This window comes from Trachemys scripta, chromosome 3, assembly GCF_013100865.1.
Source record: "Trachemys scripta elegans isolate TJP31775 chromosome 3, CAS_Tse_1.0, whole genome shotgun sequence".
NCBI lineage: Eukaryota > Metazoa > Chordata > Testudines > Emydidae > Trachemys > Trachemys scripta.
The window spans coordinates 39,889,519-39,910,988 of record NC_048300.1 but is presented as its reverse complement, the minus strand read 5'-3'; the positions used below and the strand labels follow the sequence as shown (position 1 = coordinate 39,910,988).

Genomic DNA, 21,470 nt, shown 5'->3' with positions numbered 1-21,470 from the left:
GGACTCCTCAAGGGAGAGTCCCGTTTCGAGATGGAGTCCCACGTAGAGCTGCTCCTCTTGACATGCGCCGATCTAGGCCTGGTCGTGAACTAGACCAAATCGACATTAGTGCCCATTCAGTGCATAGAGTTCATTGGGGCCCTGCCGGACTCCTCCAGGGCCACAGCCTCTCTCCCCCTGGACAGGTTCGAGACCCTAAGGGATCTCATCGCCTCAGTCACGGCCTTCCCGGTGACCACGGTGAGGAAGTGTCTTCAGATTCTGGAACACATGGCGGCGTGCACTTACGTGGTTCACCATGCCAGACTCCGTATGAGGCCCCTCCAATTATGGCTGGCCTCCCAGTTCTCCCAAGCTTGGGACTGTCTGGACAAGGTTCTCACGGTCCCGTCCCTGATACTTGCTTCCCTCTTATGGTGATCCTGCCCTAGCAATATGTTGCAAGGGATTCCCTTCAGGGAGGCCAACCCATCCATAGACCTGATGTCCGATGCTTCGAACCTGGGCTGAGGAGCCCACACAGGGGATGTGCAAACCCTGGGAATGTGGTCGGCCCCAGACTTGCCCCTTCACATAAACATCAAGGAGCTCAGGGCGGTTCGGTTAGCATGCGTGGCGTTTCTCACGCACCTCCACAGCAAGGTGGTCAGAGTCCTCACGGACAACACTGCCGCCATGTACTATATCAACAGGCAAGGCGGGACTCGCTCCCTAGCCCTCTGCCGGGAAGCCCTGAACCTATGGGAGTTCTGTATAGCCCACAATATCTCCCTGAGGGCGGCTCACCTCTCGGGCGTCCACAATACGCAAGCGGACCACCTCAGCAGGGTCTTCTTCTCCCGGTACGAGTGGTCGCTCCACTCGGAGGTCACTTACTGGCTCTTCTAAAAGTGGGGGGCTCCTCAGATCGACCTGTTTGCAACCCGTCAGAACCGGCGTTGCCCCCGGTTCTGCTCCGGGGATGGGAGGGGAAGGCGTGATCTCCGACGCTTTCCTCCTGAGCTGGTCAGGCCAGCTCCTGTATGCCTTTCCCCCGTTCACCCTCATCGCCAAGGTCCTTCAGAAGGTGAAAGCGGACAAGGCAAGAGTCATTCTCATAGCCCCGGCGTGAGCCCGCCAGCACTGGTATGGGCCCCTCCTACGCTCTTAGCAGCCCCCCCAGGGCGCTGCCGCTCCGCCCGGACCTCCTCTCCCAGGATGGGGTGCGCCTTGTCCATCCCAATCTTGCCGCACTTCACTTGACAGCGTGGCTGCTCCGTGGCTGAATGACGAGAAGAATCGGTGTTTGGAGCAGGTAAGGTGAGTCCTCCTGGAAAGCAGGAAGCCGACCACGCGACGCTCCAGGTTTGCCAGGTGGACAAGTGAGCGGGGAGTGTCCCCTTCCGCCGCACCTCTCCAGTTTATCCTGGATTACCTCTTATCCCTTAGGGCCCAGGGACTGGCACCTTCCTCAGTCAGGGTGCACCTGGCGGCCATATCGGCCTTTCACCTGCCGGTGCAAGGTCACTCGGTCTTCTCCCACTCGATGATCTCCCATTTCCTGAAGGACCTTGACCGTTTGTTCCCAGATGCTAGGCCCTCTGTGCCGCAATGGGACCTCAACCTGGTCTTGCCCCGTCTCACGGGACCCCCCTTTGAACCTCTGGCCATGTGTTCCTGGTCGCACCTCTCGTGGAAGGTGGCCTTCCTAGTGGCGATCACGTCGGCCCGACATGTCTCAGAGCTCAGAACCCCCCTATATGGTTTTCCATAGGGATAAAGTCCAGCTCCGCCCACACCCGACGTTCCTCCCGAAAGTGGTCTCCGCCTTCCATATGGAGCAGAGCATCTTCCTCCCCATGCTCTGTCCTAAGCCCCACTCCTCTAACGAGGAACGCTGCCTCCAACTCTCGATGTGTGTAGGGCGTTGGCTTTTTATCTGGATCGGACTAAGCCGTTCCGGAAATCCTCTCAACTCTTTATTGCCTTGGGCTAAGGGGCAACCCATCTCCACCCAGCGGCTTTCCCGCTGGATCACCTCGTGCATACACACGTGTTATGATTTGGCAGGGATTCCCCGCCACCGATTGTAAGGGCACACTCTACAAGAGCTCAGGCCTCATCAGCTGCCTACATCGCCCATGTCCCCATCCAGGACATTTGTAGGGCGGCCACGTGTGACTCAGTTCACACATTTACTTCACATTACCCGATCGTCCCCCAGTCCAGGGATGACGCCGGGTTCGGCAGGGAGGTACTTCGTCCTGAAACATCGTGAATTCCTACCCACCTCCAACAGATATTGTTTGGAATCACCTACTGTGGAATACACAGGAGCAATCACTCGAAGAAGAAAGAACAGTTACCTGTTCCGTAACTGGTGTTGTTTGAGATATGTTGCTCCTGTCTATTCCACACCCCGCCCTCCTTCCCCTCTGTTGGAGTTGTCCGGCAAGAAGGAACCGAGGGTTGGGGGAGCCCGTAGCTCCCCTTATAGCGCGATATACAGGCACCACTCCAGGGGTTGCTGCGGTGCTCCCCCAGTACGGGTACTGCTAAGGGAAAAACTTCCGGCATCGGTGCACGTGGCGAGCATGCATACCTACTGTGGAATACACAGGAGCAACACATCTCGAAGAATGCCAGTTACGGAACAGGTAACTGTCCTTTTTGGACCAGGAACCCCTTATGCTGGGGGGCTGTATAAACACAGAACAAAAGCAAAATAATCTTTCTGATCTTGGGTGGAAAAACAATGCCACTGCCCTCTTCCACTTTTGTGTTTGATGCTCTGTAGTGATTGAGCAGTGTTTTTCCTTGTTTCCCTCCTGCCTGCTCCAAGTGATCTTCCAGCCAGCATCAAATCAACAAGTAGAGCCAGAGAATAAAGAAGAAAGGCAGTTGAATCAGAGAACAAGCCTTTAGGGTTCGAAGGATCATATCTTTCCAATGCAGGGCAAGATCCTCAGCCGATGTAAATCGGCATAGATATGGTGACATCTACAGATGTCTATGGAGGGTCTGGCCTGTTATTACAATCAGACAGGCCAACTCAAGAAGTTTCTACTAGGACAGGGGCTTTAAACTATGGAATGCCTCTTTCCTGCCTGGTAGCTTGAATTTCTGGGATACTGTAAGTGAGTAGTTGGGTGTCCGTGTCATAGCTCTCTTTTCTAGCTGAGCTGGTGGTGGAGGTACACCCTTCATTTTAAGAGCTAGGAGTCCAACACCTTTATTGAAAACTGAATTGACCTAATTTTAAAATAAACCAATTAAAATACCTAGGAAGGATTAATAAACAACAGCTAGAAAAGGTTTCCTAAAATCTCACAATAATATTCCTGTCATTTATTTTCAAAAGCACCAAAGAGATTTAGGAGCATGAGTTCCATTGAAAGTCAATATGATTTTTGCTCCTAAATACTATAGGTAGATTTGAAAATTTCCCCCATGGGCATGCTGCATTATTGTGCATGTAAAAGGCTTAGTTTGGAAATATAGCATGCAGAATTTAGACTAGGAAACAGATAACTTGGCCTACGCAGTTAAATTCAATTGTTAATTTCAGTGTTGCCAACGCTTGTGATTTTATCAAAAGTCTCATAATTTGGGGTTTTTTTTGGAGCTGCTGGAATCATGATGTTACCTGAAAATCTCTGCATTTTTTTTTTTTAAGGAAAGTATGTAGGCCTGATGGCTTAAGAGGAAAGCTTGAAAACATGAACTCCAAAGTGTCTAACTCCAGAAGGCAAATACCCCCCCCCGCATTATTATTTTTTAAATCTCATGATTTTTAAGCCAATATCATGAATCAAGTGTGTGGGGGATCTGCTTTGTGATTTTTGCATGATTGAAGTCGGTGATACTGTAAATTGACAGTGAGGACTGGCTCTCCTGTGCACTGAGACCCTTTTATACCTTTCTGGCAACATGCAGGCTGTTAGTGTAAGTAACATTCAGGTCCAAAATTTCATTGTGCTGATTAAACATTCAGGTCACAGTGCTGAAATGAGGCCCATTGTTGTCTTTGCAACTTAAGTTAATGCTATAATCAAGTTACCTTAATTTGGCTCTTGGTTCCATTAGAGTAGAAGTGCTGTACTGCACCAAACATTTCATCCCTTTCTGTGTTCTTCAGTGAAGTAGGAAGGTCTGTGCTTAAAACAAATAGATAATGGGCTGGATCATTCAAATGCTTATGCACATACATAGCTTTAGTCATAATGAAGTCAGTGGGACTATTTCCATACATAAGTATCTGCAGAATTTATAACTTCCAACCTCAGACTGCTACAAGCCTCCTTTCTAGTGGACAGATTCATAACAGGCTCCCCCTCCACCCCCCCTGGCCCCCAGTGATCTGCAGACTGTGAAGGAGCTGAAGGTATTATGATTAGACAGTAAATACATCATGAAGATTAAGCTGATAAATGGTCAGTTCTGGCCCATGATTGAAATTCAAGTAAACTGTCTGCACAAAAATGTGTAACACCATATATATAACAGATATTTATCTCTTTTCAGAACTTTCAGGGCTGTGCATGAGATGAAAGCAAGCAAATGGGTAATCAATTTTATTAGTGATTCCATATTTTTTACTCTGATAGGAATAATTTATAAGGAGGTAGTGCCTGGCTTTCCAGCATGCCATGCATGTATGCTATAAATAGATAGTCATTGTGGTGTGTATTTCCCTATGCTAGATGGTGACAGCTTATAAGTGGGTACCCTAGATAAGGGTATACAAGCAGCTATCCCCCCTCTCCTGCCCTGACATTCCATGTAAGGGCCTGCCCAACCACATCCTCGTGCTCAGGGTTGGCTCCTTCTGGTGGGACTGAGAAGTATATTTTACTTAAAATGGTCCCTGGGGAATATATTGCATATGCTGAAGCCATATAGTAGTGGGCACACTTCCCCTGTCCTATTCTATCAGGAATCTTCATGAGGAATCATGTCTCCTTGAGGCGGAATGCCTGCTGGTGTCCCAATGGGCCGGAGCGAATGCACATCACTCCCAATATAAGGGTGTAATTCAATGGCACAGCTGAGTCCCCAGAGAGTTATTTACATATAGCCTTAAACAGGAATTGCTAAAATATAGAAATCAGTCGAAACAAGATCCAGAAATCTTTACTTCGTAATTTTGAAGACAAAATTTAGCAATTTTGATGGCACATTATTCAACAAAGTTATTAAATCAAAATGTGACTTGCCTTGACAGTGGACCCAGCTATAAGATATTACCTTTAGGAATTCAACCATCTACTTACTTTTCAGTTTGTTCATATCCCCTCTGGTAATTTAAAAAACAATATGTTAGGAGGCTGAGTAACAGCAAACAAACCTATGTGCTGACCTGCGCATGTGCTAATAATAAGTCATAAGTCTGCTTCTTAAAAAATTTCTGGTTGCAGCAAACAGTGGTTGAAAAAATAAATACATGCTTGAATTCCTACAGGTAAGACCATCCAGATGGGACCATTGGGGGATTGGTTAATGGGGTGGCTCAGTAGTCTTCACAGTGTTTCTTTAGGAAGAGCCCCTGTTGTTCAATCAAGCATTAGTCCTAGAAATATTTTCTAAAGGTGAAGTTCGCCACTGGATAAAGGGCCAGCAAATGGCCTACGTGTTAGGCTGAAGTGGGGCTTGATCTGTCATAGGCCTTCTGCTGGTGAAGTTCACCCTAACTGGATAGACAGATTCTTTTGACAAGTTTTCAAATAGCCTCCAAAGCTACACATGCATGTTTTGTGCATGCATCTCTGTGCACTTATAAAACCTGCAGTTTTGCAAATAGGTCTTTGCATGTACAAATTAAGTGGCTAGCCATGCAGTTCTTTGATTTACACATGTTAATGGCTGGACATACATTATGTTTCAAAAATATGACCATGGATTTTACAAGAATGGATGGCTTTACTTTCCAACTTTGATTGTTATTATATTAATACAGGAATTAGCTCCATTTTTTCACAATACTAATCAGTTCGGGTTTTTCTGAAAGAGCTTTGTGCACTACAGAAAATACTTCCAATTAAGTTAATTTGAAATAAGAAATAAAATTGATGAGGCTTCACTTTTAGAACTGCAGGATTTTAACAAGGGGGACCATTTTAGCTGCCCAAACTTAGACCATCTTAAGCGCTGCTCTAAATTGCTCTGGGAGGCCAGATTGTTCCCAAGAACAGGGAAACAGAAACATGGGCCACAGCCATTCCTCCCTCAAGTACTTGTCCTGAGTACACCTTGGCCAGACCCAGGAACAGGACCCAAATTTCTTTTTTGATCTCTAACAATCTTGTCCAATTTTTTCCCAGAGCTCAAAGGGAGCCCTTCAGCCCACAAATTGACTCTAGCTGTATTCAAACCAGTACATGGTTGTGTGCCTTATTTTATTTTAAATGCTGTGGTTGGCTTGGTTTTAGGGCTGCAGTGCTTTGTGTTGGCATGTAGGAAATTCAGGTTTGAAAACAACCTCAGGGATTCCTATTTTCATGGCAAATAAAGACGGTGGAGATTATGCACTTTGTGCTTTGCTGTAAGGAGGGGGGTAATAGACTATTTATTATTAATTATTATTATCACTTGCATGCAATAGCACCCAATCATGGAGTATGGCCCTATTGTTCTTGACACTGTACAAACCCATAACAAAAAGATGAGATCATTGCAATATCTCAGCTACTTGATTCTTATGAGCTGCCTCCTTTCCTGGCTGATGGACACTTTATAGAGTAGACAGCTCCATGGTCATCAGTGTCTAGAAAGCACCTTAGAGTTTCACAGCAGGATATTTGTAAAAGGGAAAGGGATGGTGTATCAGGAATTAAAAGGTCTGTAAAACTAGAACAGGAGTACTTGTGGCACCTTAGAGACTAAAAAAATTATTAGAGCATAAGCTTTCGTGGACTACAGTCCACTTATGCTCTAATAAATTTGTTAGTCTCTAAGGTGCCACAAGTACTCCTGTTCTTTTTGTGGATATAGACTAACACGGCTGCTACTCTGAAACCTGTAAAACTAGAGTCTCTCCCTCCTAAAATGACCATCCCAGGTGAAGTCTATAGTCTGTTGTTCTCTGTCCTGAACACTGAGACCATACGGTCAAACCAGTGCATTTGGAGAAGAGCCAATATTGGCACAAAATTCTGAATATTCTCAATGATTGTTCAGTCTGACCATGGTAATAATGCTTATCACTAGCTACTAACAAACTGTAATGCAAATGGGGCTTTGGCTGTGATCCAGCAAAGCTCTTAAACATGTGCTTAACTCCAAGCATGCTAGCAGTCCTTTTAAAATAAATAAGACTCTTCACAAGCTTAAAGTTAAGTGTGTGCTTAAGTGTTTTGCTAGATAAGGGCCTCGGTTATCATGAATATTTAGGAAAAGGCTGTTCTACACACATTATGGAATGAATAATAAAAGGTGTTCTTGAGTGAACAAAATCATTCATTGTTTGCTATTAGGGTTTTGTTATTTTTCATTCATTATTCTCCTGTTTAAATGTTTTTCTTGGAGCAGAAACAGTAGCAAGGGACTTTAGTAAACAATCATGCCCCAAAAGTATTAGGTAGGGAGAAGTGAATAAATGTGTAAACTTCCTAATAGACTTGTTTGCATAAACTATTACATGAATACTTTTTAAAAAGGAATATATTCAAAGAAACCAGAATCAGTTAGTGAATAGTTCTGAAACAGGAAAAAAATAAGGCTGTGTCTTCAATACCAAAACATGTGGGTTTTTTTGATAGGATAAGTAACATGCATTAGCCATTTCGCTGTAAACCCCTAGTGGAGACACGACACTTGTAGGTTTTACTGCAAGGTAGCTTGGTGAGGTCAGCACCATATCCCAGACCTATGGCTGCCCTCTCCTAGTTTATCTCATGGTGAAACCACAGTGCTTTATCTACACCAGATCTTCACAGCAAAATGGCTAATGCCATGTTATCCTGTGCCACAAATACACATTTTGGGCAATGAAGACAAACCCTAACCACGGCAGATCATTTATTTACAACAATTAGCTCAACCAGTTCTAATTCTAAGAATTCCCTGTTATAGTTGAATTTTTAAAAATGAGACCACAAATGAAACAAATACCCAAATACTGCTTACAATAAAGATGTATTGTGTATGGGTTGTTCAGTTACATTTTCCAATTATTTTATCTCTCTACGTAAATCTTTTGCCATCAGCGGAAGAGGAAAGTATCACTTCTGAAGATAAACAGGATTCAAGTAGTACCACTCTTCCCTGCTATCTTCAAATGAGGTGTCAATTTCCTTTTGGCAAACTCCTGTGGATAGATAAGAGACAGTTGCTGCAGGAACAAAGGGCTTTTATGACAAGGTGAGAAAGAGAAAGTTTCAGATTAATAGGAATTTCTATCTTTGCTTACTTTTAATTTCAGTTTTAAGTCATAAAACAGATTTTCAGTGATACATGAACTCTGTAAACTAATGTTCTGTGGCAGTCCGATTTCACCACTCTGACTCTCTAGCTTCAGAACCAATTTCATCAGCCCGAACAACGATTTACAATCAAGTTATTTTGACCACAAAAGTTCAGGCCTCTTGCCTATAATCATGAAATAGGAAGAGTTGTTTCAAGAAATGGATTTAAAATTAAAGGCTTAACATAGTAAGACTTATCTTATTTATGCTTAGATGATGAGTAACCATTTTTTTTTTCCTGTTAGGTCTGCTTCATTATCAGGGGGTGGGGTAACTAGAAGCCTCTGGCGTGTTTTAACACATGTGGAAATAAAGTAAGTAAATAATTTAAACATGTATAAAAATTGTAGAACATTTTCTCTCAACTGGTTTACTCCCTTATTATCTTCTACAAAATTTCTTCTTCAAATTTTCTCTTTCCCCTGTGAGGGTTAGGTGCCTAGGCACTTACTGAGATTTTCAGAAGTGCTTATCTCCATCTTTAGCTGCCTGCACTAGATTGAAACTGTTTGTTTGCATAGCTAATTAACAAATCTCTTTCTTTAAAGGTCCATTTTTAAACTGCACATGCCTCGCTGGCTTCAGGTCCCGTGGCTTCAGAAGTTTTTACGGGGAATGGTCATTTTAAAAGTCATCTGAAAAACCCTGAATTATATTTTTTTACCCCCATCCTGGAACACGCTGTGATGCTAGAGGTGAAGGGACACAAACCTGCGGCATTACACAGTGAGCATGGACAGTATTATTCCATTTGCTCTTTCAGTGGAACACTGCCAGGTTAAACAGTTTTTATTTTTTAAATTTGGGAATGAGAGACGTGCAAAACTGCATTCATCCCTCTCCCCAGGAGGCAGAGGAAGGGTCTGCCAAATGCTTGTTGGAGCCCACCAAGCTTTTCTCCACTTTAAGCCCACCCATCCTGGATGCTTCTTGTCAAGGTCAACATCTTTCCACTTGAAGAGGAGTGGACAGGATTCCCTCCAGAGCCTGTCAATGCTTCTCCCAGAATTGTCCTTTGGGGATGCAGCTGAGTGATCTGAAGCACTTTCTTCTCCGAGGGTTTAGCAAGCTGCCCCTGCTAGCACACTGCGCCTGAGACCAAGAAACAAACTCAGGCCTTCGCTTAGGACTCCAACGCACCACTTATGCAAATGGGCCAGCACACTTACTTCTCATGCATTTTCCTCTTAGAGAGGTACATTGGCATTGGGGAAAACTTTCACTCTTCACAGATGTAGAAATGAAAATGTCAGGAACACCCCCACATTTGGGAAACAACTTGGATCCAGGTTTCTAGCCTGGGCCTATTTCTACTATAAAGTATCTCGTATATCTCATAGCAACATAGGACTTGCTATTCTGGACCAGACCCATGGTCCTTCTGGTCAAGAATCCTGGCTCAGACAGAGGCAGAGCCAGTGGCTTCAGAAGAAGTGTGGCAGGGTGGACTAGGTCCAGAGGCCCCTTGCTGGAGGTCTTGTGGCCCTGCAACACCTGCCCCAGAATAGAGCAAGGGAAATCCTCCAGACAGCCTAGAGTGGCTGCAGAGCAATGGCCAATCAGAGGGGCTGATAGAACAGCCAATCCCGGGCCAGAAAGGCCCTATATAAGACAAGCAGCAGAGCAGAGAAGTTCAATTACTGTGTGGAGCTTGATGAGGGAGGAGTGGATGCCTGGCTGGCTAGACAAACAGCAGGACTGCGGATAGCTTACTGCAAAGAGCTCACCAGACAGAACTGAGCCCAGCGGACGCTGCCAAAGACCGGCTGGCTGGATAGAATAGCAGCAGAGCTATCGAAAGGTCAGTGTGGGCAGGCTGAGTCCGGGGGACTGAGCATAAAACCTGGCCAGACCAGACGAGGGTACCAAGATGGACACTGCTGGTCTGGTACCAGACTGAGCCCAGGGAGGGCTGCTGAAAAGGACACCTGTGGAGGGTACCAAGATGGGCCCCAGCTAGGTGTCTGAAGAAGGCAGTGCCTCTGGGAAGAAGCCTAAGAGCTATGGCCCCCTACCAGGGCCGTGATAAGAACTCGGGACTGTATACCCCGGAAGTGGGAACAGCATGGAAGACCAGCCGAGAGAACCATCGGCCAGGATGGAGGGCGCTCGCAAGAGGCGGATGCCACCCCGATATAAGAACTAAAACCAAAAGTAGGCTCACACCCACCCAAAGGGGGCTGCCTGTCAGAGGTGGGTGCCCCCCCCCCCGTGAAAAGAACTGTCGGCCAGAGAAAAGGGGGCACACACAAGAAGCGGGTGCAGACCCTGTTACAAGAAGATGCAAGAAGCTCCACTGTAGGCAGATGTTGGATAATCTGCTCCAATGAAGGTCTCATTGTAAGCTCCCTCTGAACCCATCTTCTCTTTATTCCTGCTATGAAGACATAGGATGACATCTTGGCCCCATTGGCATGAATGGGAGTTTTGCTGTTGACTTCAGCAGGATTTCACCCATAAGGCTGAAATTCTGACATCAGGTGCATTTCATTAATTGCTGAAATGGTGAGGAAAATCTCATTCAAACACTAATATGTGAAATAACAAAGGAGTGCAGTTAGGTTTTCTTTTCGTATAAATATTTCTCCCCTGTTTGCTCCCATGTAAATGATCCTTTTAAAGGACTCCTCAAAGTAAGCAGGTGCAATTTCCATTGAAGTCAACAGTTGTGTTAACTTTTATGCTAGGGTTAAAACTGTCCCTGGATGCTTGACTTATTATGTTACAACGTTATAATATACTATAATGTTTTAGCCTTTGAATTTATGAAGTGATGACATGATGTGCTTTACGAATTTACAAAATGTTTACCAATCACACATTGCCAGTGCGTGATACAAAAGCAATGTTCCCCAAATGAAGCAAGCCAAATGGCCCTTGCACTGCATTTTCCATGCTGTTCTTCAAGCTAATGTCAAGGTGGGAAGCTCATCTTTGTTCTTCTAGAGATATTGTACTTTCAAAGGGCTAGACTGAGCCACTGTGCAACTCACTGAGTATGGGGCAGCGCAAAGTTGCACCATCCCAAGAGGAGCCCTGGGAAGGACTCTCTTGCTTCTGGAGGTGAGAGGAAGTAATTTATGACACCTCTTTCCAGGTGAACGTTATTCCCCTCCCATGCCCTGCCAACATGACTAGCTTTTGGGGCCCAGGAGCAGAAGCTCATCCACTCCTGCCCCCTTTCCATTCCTCTCCTGCATGATCCAATTTTTCAGGTTTTGTTCTGGAGACTAGGACTGGGTTCTTCTTTCAAGCGACTACTCTATTTTGAAGCATAACTATCAAAAGGAGGCTTTGTCATGTAACACAACCACTTTGGAAAACTTTGAAACACAAAGAGGCATTCAGATCCCAGGGTGATGGGCAACCTTTGAAAAAACTTGATAGACAGGATCACCTAAATAGTTGAATTTTGTTTTGATTTTTTCCCCTCCTCTGTAGTGTTGACAAGGGCAGAATGCAGATGGGAAATAATTTTGCCATTGTTGTTGGCACCACATTTTAGAAAAACCCTTGTTACTGTTCAGAAGGCAACCACAGGATCTGCTATCCATCTATTGTTTTTAACTGCTGCACAGTGCTGATGATTCCTGTGGGTAGTTGTGTTTTACAGGATAAAAAACAAAAACTGCTCTCAGACAAAGCTGAAGTTTGGTCTTTCTCATGGAAGGAATTTTGCTTCCTCTGAATGTGAAGATTGGCCAAGGTTATTTTCTGAAGTGAGGGTCTGACAAATTTCCACCAGATCCTTGTACTCCAGAAAGGTTTATTGAAAGGACTGTGGGGATGCTCTGTGGCATTCTGATTATTTTTCATGGTGAAACTTCCTGTATAATGTTGTTACTGCAATTACTAAAATAATAATAAAAAATAATAAAAGGTTGCCTGCTATGTAACAAGTAACTGATAAAAAGAAAGAGGGAATGAGAAAGGCATAATAAACCTAGAAAGAAAATTGAGTTTAGAATGATCTCTCTTGACCTTTACCATCAAACAAGAGGACTGAAGTTCTTAATGTCCGAGTCTAGTTAAATGTAATCCATACAATGTCTACTGTATTCTCTTGAGGGAATGCAGTGCCTGACTAGCACACTGTGTTCTCACGTTAAAATGTTCCGTCAGCATTGCTGTGGGCTGTGGGGGATATTAGCTCTGCCAGTCTCATTGCCTCTCTAGCCTAAAGAAGAGGCCAAAGATCACCATTTTCATTAATTCAGGCAGGAAGAGCGGAAAGTAAGAGTAAACCAAGTATTTGTTTTCACTGACTGTCCAAGCTACACTCAATAGTTTTCTCTTTCCTTTTTCACTGCTAGAAACAAAAGGAAAGTAGGATTTTAGTGACTGGGTAAAATGACCTGTTACTTAAATTGAAAGGAATCATTTTACCACATTCAAGTGTCTGCTGTTTTTGTTTGTTTGTTTGTTTGTTTGGTGTTGTCACTAGAATTATATGACACAAAGAAAATTTATCTGCCTGATATGTAATTTATAAGCACATGCTCCTTATTGGTCATAGTTCATTATTCTCAGGAAGTTTGATTATTTTCTTATTCTAGTAGACTATAGAGGGCAGCTGAACGCAGAAGACTATTCAAGGTTGATGGCCTGAATTTCAAAGCTCTGGCTGCCTGAGAGATCTCTTTCTCTCTGTGACCACAACCTCCTATAACATGGAACAATTAAACTGTTGGTCAATATGGGAAGATGTGTGGTCATGGGGGACAAAACCCTCAGGGAAGCCAGATCCAGACTCTGAAGTTCACTGAAAGACAAAATCGAATGGTTATTAACTTCACTACATTCCCACATAGATTCACCACTTAGCCCTAGCTTTCCCCCAGCTCACCTATAAAAATCCCATTTTTATACATTCAAAATAATTAAAACAATTATGCAAACTATCTTAAACTGCCTTTCATTGATAGGGATGGAAGAGAGAGAGAGATCCGTATTCTTGTCTTTTTCTCCTGAGATGTGCTCAGATACTATACTACTAATGCAAAAACCTGGACAGATAACTAGACAGAGGAAAGGAGAAGTTTCACCTGCTTGTGTATGTTACACACTAGCAAATGTGTAAGAGGTAAAGCTATAAGGTGTAAGAAATAGAGGACAAGGCTGGACAAGAAATTTCCGGAGGGTTGCAATAGCTAGCTTGTTGTATTATGGAATTCAGTAGTTCATGAAAGATATTGTGGCTACTTTTATGTTATTAGTTTTATAGTAATAAGCTTGACTCTGCTTAGTGACAAATAGAAATAGTTTCCTTACATGCAGTGTGGTTGTAGCCATGTCAGTCCCTGGATATTAGAGAGAGAAGGGAGTGTGCGGTAATATCTTTTATTGGACCAATTTCTGTAGGTGAGAGAGACAAGCTTTCGAGCCACACAGAGCTCTTCAGGTCTGGGAAAGTTACTCAGAGTGTCACAGCTAAATACAAGGTGGAACAGATAGTAGTTAGCACATATTGCAAGAGACCGTTCAAAGTGAAGTGTCCAGTTAACACTCATGAAGTCATAGGACAAAAAGGTGAAGGTGGTGGTGGTGGTGGTGTTCATGGGTTGCAGATTGTTACAGCTTGTAATAAATCTATTACAATAATCTGGAAAGCTTGTCTCTCTCTCACCATCAGAATTTGGTTCATTAAAAGAGATTACCTCACCCATCTTGTCTCTCTAATATCCTGAGACTGACATGGCTCAACTACACTGCATTTAGGCTCCTAAGGCATATTTGAAAATGGAACTTAGGCGCTTTTGAAATTTACCCTTAAACTAAATTTGAGATGTACTGTTTTTTTTCCTGCTTGGAGGTTAAATGATAACCTAACATTTAGCTGATACCTGGCTGCAGCACAGCGGACAGTTGCAAAGCTCATTTCCTGAGTTACATCTTTTTGTTTTCTTAACATTTAACAAGACTTTCTAACTCCCTCTTGATTGGATTCCAGATATTTCCTGCCATTTGAAGGAACCAAGAAATGTTGCCTTAGAGAGGTAGCCAACATAAATATAATTTTACATGGTGACGTAACAGCCAGCTTTTTGTTTCACAAAATTCAGATTGATTAAAAACCCGAAACTCTCCTCCTGCAACCAGTCTCTGGCCTGAAAAATCTTTCAAGTTTCCAAGGATGTGAGTGATACCAGGTTCAACAGTTAAACCCCATGTCCTCCAATTTCTTCATAGATTCCAAGGCTGGAAAGGATTACTGTGATCAGTTAGTCTGACCTCCTGTATGACACAGGCCATAGAACGTCCCCAAAATCATTCACAGAGCAGATCTTTTAGAAAAATATCCAATCATGATTTAAAAATGGTCAGTGATGGAGGATCCACCATGTCCCTTAGTAAATTCTTCCAGTGGTTAATTACTTTCACTGTTAAAAGTTTGTGCCTTATTTCCAGTCTGAATTTGTCTAGCTTCAACCTCCAGCCATTGGATCGTGTTATCCCCTACTGTTGCATATGGGCAGACCCCTCCATCCACATGGAACACCACTGACTTAAGTGGGGCTTCACACAAGCAAGTTCCCATATGCAACAAGTTGCAGGACTGGGCTCTTAATGTACGTCCTGTTCATGCAACAGTTTGTACCTGTCTTCCCAATTTCTTTCTCACCCACGCAATTAATATTTAATTAGCAACAATGGAACACAAAGGTACTTGGCAAGCTAAAGTTATCACACTGGCTGACAGCATGGCCCATCAAATAAGGCACTATACTACTTTAACACCGTGGTGGTATAAAGTACCCCACCACAACCTCTTCTGCGATGACAGCCTACTTTCTGCTAACCTTCCTGTAGAGCAGATTGTCCCTTACAGGAACTTTTTCCCAGCATGCATATTCTGGGACTCGCCCTTTAAATTTGGCAGACTGCAGCAGCTGCAGCCCTAAGGTGGCCATTTTGCAACTGTCTGCTGCTTGCTGCATCTCTTGTTGTTCCAGCTGGCAAGTATTCTTAACTCCTGTTACATTTTCCCCTTATTGTTTCTGAGGAGATGGCACATTCTCACAACCAGGTGTCAGGAAACCTGGGTTCTATTCCCAGCTCTGTTGCTGTCAAATAATACAGGTTGTCCTAAGTTCTCTACATTAGGTTGACCATGAAGTCCACATGCTCATGTTGGTTTATATGATAACAGTGAAATCCTGAATGTCTAGACTATGACACTGTTACACTGTATTTCTGATATCTATGTGTGATATTTGGCATTTAGCATTATGCAGGAGCAAACCATATAAAAAAATGGCATGTCAGGATTGGAAAGAGCTTGTGTTTTAAAGCAAATCTCAGTGTTAGTATTTTCATAAGGTTACATGAAAGCCTCGCAAAAGATAACATGGAAATATGTGTAAGTCTAAATGTAGCTGAAAGTCATCCCCTGTATTGTTACTGTAAGTTACTGAGCACTGTTTGTGTACAAACAAGTTAGAAAAATCTTTTTAAATTGATAACATCAAAATCAGCTACAATTCTTTCCCCATCATAGTTACTGATTTTTGTTGCTCAATTGGGGCACAAATTATTTAAAGGCCAAATTTCCTCTTAAGTTATCACAGTGTAAATCCAGAATTACTTCACTCAGCTCAGTGGAATTATTCTGGAATTACGTTAGTGTAAAATGAGAACAAAATCTGGTCCCGAAGCTGTGAGTAATGGTGGTATTGGTGGTAGCAATTTAAATGAGGGAAGTGTCATGGTCAAGTTGTCAGGTCGAGAGAGAGACCAAGTGGAATCTATGAGAGAAGCCAGTGTGGTTGGTTTCAGGGAAGAGGCCCTACTGAAAGAGTCAGGATCAAGGAGCATCACCAAGGGATTCACCCCTGAGAGGTTCAGCCAAAGGACTTGAAACCTGGAAGATATTCAGATTTTTTTTTCCCATCCCGTGTAAGATTAATTTACAGTATTGGGGGGTCAAATTGGTGGCAAGCTGCCAAAAGCCAATTTATCTCCTTTTATCAAAAGAAAAATAAACTTTCATCTGCTTTTCTGATTTTTTGCCTTAATGTGAAATCGGGGTAGTGCGAACCAAGTACAAAACTTGCTCCATGGCAATGAATTTTTAACTTTTTAAAGGTTATTCTCTCTCTATTGTCTACATATATTAAATCAGGTTGTTAGGATTACTCAGCTTTACTAACTTTGACTTGACTTTAGTTTCAACAGAAAATTAAAAAGCTCAGTGCATTGTGGCTGCCAACCAGTTATTTTCCAGTGGTCAGTGTTCAGTTACCTCTTGGCTCTCTCTGCAGCTTATGTTGATTTGCTGCTTGTAGGCCATCATTTAATTCACTCAGTTTGAGTCTCTAATTACGATTTTTACAGCAATTTCTTGCAGCCCTGTTCATGCATTTTTTTTGCAGTGCAAAAGCATCCTAGCTCAATGACACTTTGTTTTTTGATACGATTTGTTGGTAAAATGTGCTAGGACTGCAAAATCTACCCACTGACTTCCTCTCTCTGTGTGGCTGGTGTGAAACCGGACTTCTTTCAGGATGCCAGGATGCTCAATCTACATATTATGGGTAGAGCTGGTAGCACTGCCTATTATTAAGGTTGCCTGACATTTCCCCTCAAAGACTCTGTTTTCAGTTGTTTATAACTTTGCCAAACTTTTGTGTGTATTATATATATATATATATATATGGAATAGGAATTTTGCAAAGAATGTTTATATTCAAATTATTATTTTGTGCAGCAAATTTTGTATTCTCGTATTGAGCAGGACACAACATAACTGGATGAGGCATAACGCAGCTTGACATGATTTACTGTTCCTGAAAATCTGTAGACAAGAATAAAACCAACACTCTGTGTTATAAGAATTCAGGTTGCAGACATTTTCTACTCAGAGCAGCATAGATTAACATAGGCATCCCATTATTTGTTGAAAGCTCTCTCTCGCTCTGAATTTGTTTGGATTTGGTTGAGTTGGGCTGATTTGCTAATAGCTCTGTTGTTCCGCTTGTTTATGGAATTTTGTTGCACTTAGGGTGACCAGACAGCAAGTGTGAAAAATCGGGACAGAGGGTGGGGGGTAATAGGAGCCTATATAAGAAAAAGCCGCAAATATCAGGACTGTCTCTATAAAATCGGGACATCTGGTCACCCTAGTTGCACTAATTATTTCTGATGTACAGCTACAAAAGAAACGTAGAGGAAAGTACTGTTATTATTTGACAGACAGGGAAACTGAGGCAGAGAACAGTCAAGTGTTTTGCTGGAGGTTACTCTGTTGATGGCAGATGGGACTGGGACTTGAACCAAGAAGTTGTAATGCATAGTCCCTTGCTCTAAAGTCAGATATCATTGCTATGAATTATACAAAGAGAAGTCTGGGGACCTTAGGGGCCCCTCTGAGGCATTTATTTGTTGAAGAAATGAGAGTACAATACTGACGCTCACAGAAAGTGAATATTTTAATGCTTATTTCATTAATGCAAGAATAGGAAAATCTAATTATGTTGTTCTTTAGATACACTCCATATGAAAATCATGTCTACATTTATATTTGGACTAGATTCTATTCTCTTTGTACAAAACTCCCATTGATAGGAGTGGGATTTCTGAGTAAGGATGGAATATTTTATTTTAAAACCACATTTGTCAGATAAAAGGGTGAATCATTTATTAGGATAACTATTTGTACTTTTAGTACAAATACTTTTTTAAAAAATTACAGATCTTTAAGAGAAAAACATTGGATGAAGAAATATTGTTAAAAGAGCACATCTGTTGCAAATTCTTATTTGGGGGGAAAACACGTGTTTTTATTTTAAATTTGTATGTGTGTTATCCTTGTGTTAACTATTAGGTAAATAGAAGCATTGAGAATCCATTTTCCAGTGAAGTTTGGTTAGGAATATTTGTACACATTGTGTGGGAGATAATTTGAAAGCTAATTGGAACTTTGTGATGTGCCAATTCCCTGCAGATCCCTTAATTCAAAATACCTGCCTTTTGTATACTAATATTTACCAAATGCACATACTTGTTTTGGATATGAAATCACTTTACTCTACAATGTGCATTTTTGACATGCCTTCCTAGAGTATTGCATAACGCAGAACACTGTCACATAATGTGCTCCAGCATAACAAACACAATCCGAGCGAAGGCTGAACTTTAAGGGAAAACATATTTGTTTGGGGTTTATTAGTTACATATATGCAGCCACAGTCAGTTTAGATACTGTGTTATGATGTAATATTGTAAAGTTAATGAGCTCACTACTGAGCACAGATGGGAACTTTTTCTTATAAGGCTAGATATCTGTATAAAATAGGGTGACATCTTGGCCCCATTGACATAATTGGTGAAACCCCCTTCCTTCAGTGGACTAGGGTTTCACCCCAGAAGTTTTGGGTGGGTCCCCTAGGTTGCTTCTTACCCCTTCTCAAAGATTCATGGTAGAAGGGTTGAGAGCAAGTATCTTAGGCCACGTCTACAATGGGACACTCAGGAAAGTTAAAGGGAAGTAACTAACAGCGTGAAGTCAATGTGCATAAGAGCATGTCTATACTTACAGCCCTGCAGCGGCACAGCTGTACCGGTACAATTGCATTGCTGCAGCGCATGTGGTGCAGACCAGAGAGAGCTCTCCTGTCAGCATAAAAAACCCATCCCCGCGAGTGGCAGAAGCTCTCCTGCCGACATAGTGCTGTGTGCACTAATGCTTATGCCAGCGTCACTTAGGTCGCTCACGGGGTGGAATATTCACACCCCTAAGCAATGTAAGTTTTGCCAACATAAGTGTAGCATAGACCTGGCCTAAGTTAGAGCTCATTATCCCTGTTAGGGTTGCCATCTGTCCAGGTTTTCCCAGGATTATCCCTTTTTTGAGCTGTCCCAGGAAATCTGTCAGCAGAGTCACCTCTAGGGCTGCTGCTGGGGGTTTATGTCTCTTGTCATGCACCATGGTGGCAGCTGCTCAGCAGGGCCCTGCTTCCCCTTCAGGGAGCCAGCTTCTATTCCCACACTCCTTCTGTGCTCCCCTTCACCAGCTCAGGCATGTCCCTGTTTGTTTTGTACCTTAGAGGTAGCAGCCAACCCTTGTGTGGATACTCTCATTCAGGAATGAAATGGCCTTAGTTCACTGTAACTTGGAGAAGGATTAAGGGTCTGTCTACATGGCACGGCAAAGTGCATGAGAAGGGTGTGATTTGTAGAATGCTCTAACGTGGTGCAGTGTTACTGCCAGTGTAGGCCTTGCCAGCGTGCTCTGAAAGGTACCTGGAGGAGGGTAGTAACAAGGTAGGTGCCCATCCTCCCACTCCACCAGTGGGCCCCTTGAGATCCAAAGGGTGGCCAGTACTGGCTAGAGGAGGGAAAGGAGCTCTACTTCGCTCCCAGGAATGCTCCCTGAGGACTATCACATAGGATCAGTTTAAATTGAATGAACTAAAATAAGGTTTTCCAAAACCGCGTCCCCCGCCCCTCCCCAAAATCCAAACACAAACAATCCAACAACAAAAAACAGCACTCCCCATACCAATCCTCCAAACTAGCCCATCCAAAACATTTTCTCAGACCTTAGACTAATTAGGGGAAATTTCAAGCCAAAAGGAGTTTTGTCTTGTGTTTTGAGAAAGGTAGAAGGGACAGCAGGCTTAGAATGAAAACAAAATTAAGGACTCATTACAATCACTTCAGTGGCAGAAAAGCTAGGGCTATGACATTGTCTCCTCTACTCTTCTACTATTACAAAAACCCTACCCAACCCTAGAATTCTATTTTTAGCACCCAAGTAATTAGAGAATTCTATTAAACCATCAGAGTACCTCTAACTGCTGCAGGGGGAAAAAGGGAGCGGGGTGTTGGCCCAGAGTCTTCTATCAAATATTTTTGCCCTTGGTGCAGAGGAGGAAGGTTAAAGAAAAAAAGTCTTTGTCTGTAGTTCTTGCCAAATAGGCACGTTTTTTGTGCTTGTGCAGACCCTCTTGGGAGGTGGTGAATAGTTTGATATCATAAAAATTCACAGGCACTTAAAATTTATTAATGTAACTGTTATCTTTACTCTCACTTCATTCTAAATCATATAAAAATCAGTGGTATGTACATGCAGTAGTATTCATAACTGTCAGATCAGGTATAAAGCAGAAAATGTTTTGACTGTTGGAAGGAGAGCTGTGCAAAAAACTGTCAGTTAAAGGGCAACCGTGTGTGGTGTCTCTAATGGTAAATTGTTCTGCGTGAGAAGACTCCTGTGCCAAGCCCGTGAACTTCAGTGGGGCTCCACAAGGGATCAGGGATGCCACGTGGAGTGAGTTACATGACTAGTGCCCAGCTAGAGAAAGAGTGAGTCCATGCAATATGTGCTTGAGGACAGTGGAGGGAGCTTATGGCATGAGTCAGAGAGCACTAGAGGGAACTAATCAGGGAGAGAAGAGAGTAAGAAGATGGTAGAGCTATTACAATTTTATGAGTTTGCTTGGATTAAAAATCCAGCTGATGTTTACTGACTGCTTCATTTACTTGAGTTGATATACAGCCCTGACAACGAGTGTGTGAAATCCTGTCCCCATCAAAGTCAATGGGAGTTTTGTCAGTGATTTTAATGAGGCTAGGATTTCACCCCAAGTCTCTCAGGGCTGGGTTTATTTACATATGTACTTAGACTTCCACGCAGTCACTCCTGAGATCCAGTGTTGTGTCACATACCCCTGGGTTTCATGTTCAGATATAGGTTTATTCAAACCCAATGTGGCAGAAGGGAAACTCTGAGTAAAAGTGGGAAAGTTACTTTTAAACTTTTTGCATTATGTGCAGGGTAGTGAAAGTTCACCAGAGTTGGCTCATTGAATCCAGAAGACCAACTGTCACATTTTTTCATGATGAAACAAAAACCAAAGTATGAAACTCATTCTTGAAACATTAATAACTACTCTGAGACAGCAAAGTGTGAAAACTTGTTGCAGACGAAGAGCTGGTGGTCTTGATTGCGCTGATATGGCTACGAAGAGGATCACCCTCATATATGGTTGGTTGGTGAGGGATGACTGTCAACTAATTAACTGGTGC

General features: G+C 42.9%; 1 long non-coding RNA gene across 2 annotated transcripts in view; it reads right to left on the bottom strand.

Moving 5' to 3' along the window:
- Positions 1-4,045: 4,045 nt before the first annotated feature.
- Positions 4,046-21,470, bottom strand: part of LOC117874039 — a 31,492-nt gene continuing 14,067 nt past the window's right edge. The window contains exons 2-3 of one of the 2 annotated variants that reach the window (XR_004644872.1): positions 8,104-8,284; positions 4,046-4,136 (exon numbers count right to left, since the gene is read on the bottom strand). This is a non-coding gene — a long non-coding RNA (uncharacterized LOC117874039). The remainder of the gene's footprint in view (positions 4,137-8,103; positions 8,285-21,470) is intronic. The other variant, XR_004644873.1, reaches the window with a different exon arrangement.